The sequence below is a fragment of the Triplophysa rosa genome, linkage group LG12 (assembly GCF_024868665.1).
Source record: "Triplophysa rosa linkage group LG12, Trosa_1v2, whole genome shotgun sequence".
Classification (NCBI taxonomy): Eukaryota; Metazoa; Chordata; class Actinopteri; order Cypriniformes; family Nemacheilidae; genus Triplophysa; species Triplophysa rosa.
In genome coordinates this window covers 8,933,967-8,937,481 of record NC_079901.1, presented here as the reverse complement: position 1 = coordinate 8,937,481, position 3,515 = coordinate 8,933,967, and positions in this window count along the sequence as shown.

The following is a 3,515-nucleotide window of genomic DNA, read 5'->3' as shown; positions in this document are numbered from 1 at the left end:
GTTGCTCGGTGGCTTTGGTCGGGGTCACTGAGTGCAGCTATGACACGTCATAGGATATCTGGCCCTCCCGGCTGAGCCTGGTTTCTCCCGAGGTTTTTTTTTCTCCATTATTCAGCATTGGAGTTTGGGTTCCTCGCCACAGCAGAGCAGTGCAGTGTTGGCTTGCTCACCGGGAGACTGCATTTATTTATTTATTTATTCATTTATTTATTAGATATTATTTATTATAATGATCTTGCTTGGTCTATAAACACCATGCACTGTGCTGTGTTTTACCTTTCTGTGTTTTTCTTATTTGCTCCTGTAAAGCTGCTTTGGAACAATGCACATTGTGAAAAGCGCTATATAAATAAAATTGAATTGAATTGAATTGAACTCTCGTGATGCTCTATTGCGGTGACTGACTGATCTGAGGTCAGCGTGATGGGTCTGAGGTCACTCTCGTGATGCTCTAGTGCGGTGACTGACTGATCTGTGGTCATCGTGATGGGTCTGAGGTCACTCTCGTGATGCTCTAGTGCGGTGAGTGACTGATCTGTGGTCAGCGTGATGGGTCTGAGGTCACTCTCGTGGTGGTTTAGTGCAGTGACTGGCTGATCTGTGGTCAGCGTGATGGGTCTGAGGTCACTCTCGTGATGGTTTAGTGCAGTGACTGGCTGATCTGTGGTCAGCGTGATGGGTCTGAGGTCACTCTCATGATGCTCTAGTGCAGTGACTTACTGATCTGAGGTCAGCGTGATGGTGTGCGTGCGTGTGTGTGTGTCATCACAGCTGTAACATTTACTGCACGAGTGTGTTTGCTCATCATCAGGTCAGAAAGTCTTTATGGCCTTATTACTTTCAGGCTGTTTGTTTATTTTAGGAAAAATCCTAATATCTCACAACCTTCACATGACCCAAAATCTCAAGTCCACTGAATAGAATGGATGCTAATAATCTACTGCTTTAGTAAAGATTAGTTTTTTTTTGTTGGTGCTGAATGTTTGTCAGACGAGTCTGTGAGTTTGATTTATATGTTCACATCACATCACTCTTCTCTGATGTTAGTGGTGATCTTCATTCTTCTGCTGAATATAAATATGAAGACTGTACATCCAACCTCACAGCTCACATTCTTCAGATAATACAGACCTATCATGAGTTATTGCAGTCATAACATCAATCATCAGATGAGGAGAGTTTATTTATACATGTCTTACTGAAAACAACAACTATATTGGATCTTTTATGGGCACATACTGTTATGTGTGTAATGTAGGTGTACATGATACCATCAGTGTACATGAGACACCAGAGTATCCTCTGTTAAGGGTTGACAAGCACACATTAGTGTCATTCAAATGTCATGTGTTGTCAGTCAAAAAGCCAAAGTTAAGTTTGGAGATGTCACGCTCAAACACTGCAGCCACAACTATCATGAAATCTTAATAGTGAGAGTCAATGCCTTGCCTCAGGAGATGAGCTGCTAGATTTATGAAAATAAATAATTCACCATTCTCTCTGCCGTGTTCGAAAGAATGAATATTTAGAGTTTTTTTGCTTATTTACTTGCACATGCATTTCAAATGTGAAAGTAAATATTGGGAAGGGAAGGGTGGCCGACATTCTAACAGTGCTTACATTGTGCTGTAAATGAAGTAAGTCACACTAATTCTGATTTAAACTCAAAGCTTTATTAGAACACAGTCAAGTTATTACAGCGCTCTAGACTGCGTCCAAAATGCTCGCAAATGCGACCGTTTTTTTATAACGTGCAACGTAAAATTTCAGATGGTCGTCTTGGTGTGAGTGCGTAAAACAAATTTTTGCCCCGCCATAGATTTATTTGAACATTTAATGTGGGTTATGAGTGGTGAAGGACGCGCTTGTGATAATTGCAGGAAAGAGCGAGCAGAGAGCTCGTGCACTCCCTCTGTCTCCAAACGAAAATGTGTGTTTGACTTCATTCGGTGTTGTGCAGACCGATCGGCATAAAAGCATCGCGGGACAGACTCTGCTCCATATATGCTTTTAAAACGCTCTCACGGAACATTGATGTCATATGCGGATCATTCTGTGCAGCACTTAATGAAGTCGAACACATTGGTTTCTGAGCAGCCCTGCCCCTTAGGCCGGGTTCACCTGAGTTATTGGCTGCATAGCTCTAACCGGATCTAGTGCTACCAGACGTTGCAACTCCCCAGCAGGGCGGTTCCGTCTGATGTATCCTCATGCTGGTTCCCACCTTGGTAACCCATGACCTCCCCGGGTGGACCTCCACCTCGCGGGGTTCTTCAGTTCTTCAGCCGCACTTTGTTCCCATGAGTTCTTCCCTATCGGTGAGACCATGTTGGTATCTCCACTATTCTCCTCCCTGCGGTAGGAAGTGGTCTCTGTAGCGCATCCCCCACTTGAGGAGGTAGCGCTTACCCAGTGCCTTACGGTTCCGGGCGGCTTCTCGCTGTTAGAGAAACACGGCCGCCGCCTGTGAGGCCGAAGGTAGGGGCCTTCCCACCTTTTTGAAAGCTCTGGGACCCCCTACCTACCCTCTGGTAGGTTACAATTCGCGGTAGCATCAGCTGACACGCCCAGGCGTGTCACCGTCACTTCGTTGAGGTTGTGACAGGGCACAGTGTTATGGCGTTTTCCATTGGAACCCCATCTGTCGGTTCGACACAACGTCGAGAGACCGACAGAAAGGGAACGTCTCGGTTACGTTTGTAACCTCGGTTCCCTGATGGAGGGAACGAGACGTTGTGTCCTCTTGCCACAACACGTGTTGTCCTCTGCAGCAGTCGTGAGAGGTCTCAGGCTCCTCAGAACTAAGGTGAATGAATGATGCACGCCGTCTCCCTTTTATACCCGGATGTCCGGGGCGGAGTCCGGCATGCAAATTTCATTTGCCAATTTTCATTGGCCTTTTCTAAGCAGTCGGAAACGATTGGTTCTCAGGGACGAACCCCATCTGTCGGTTCGACACAACGTCTCGTTCCCTCCATCAGGGAACCGAGGTTACAAACGTAACCGAGACGTTTTAAATAACTCATTTCATGGATATGATCTTGAAAGATCTGGTGGAGAAAAATATATTTGGTGAGCTTTGCTCATCAATATAATAACGTTAGCTAAAACCGCTACAGTCATCATAGCTGTAACCTTTACTGCACAAGTTTTTTGAACCAACTCGTATAACAAACACTAAACTCATGAGACTCACTGTCTGAACCCATCTAGTCAGTCACTCAAAACACCTCAGAACACAAGCGTGCTTAGACCATTTAACAATCGTACATTAGCGGACATTGACGTGCTGTTTGTTTTTCACAGCTGTTAGGACATCACAAAAGATAGAAGTTAACATGGAAAATGGATAGGATTTTTCCTTTATGTCAGCTGCATGTGTGGAACACTTGTCAGGGAAGAACAGGCAACATATTTTTGAGCACATCAAAAAATATTCTCTGAATGCGCCAAGTGAAACATTGATTCTGACTTCTGACCTTGCTTTTGATTCAAATGTGAGGGAGAGAGACAGT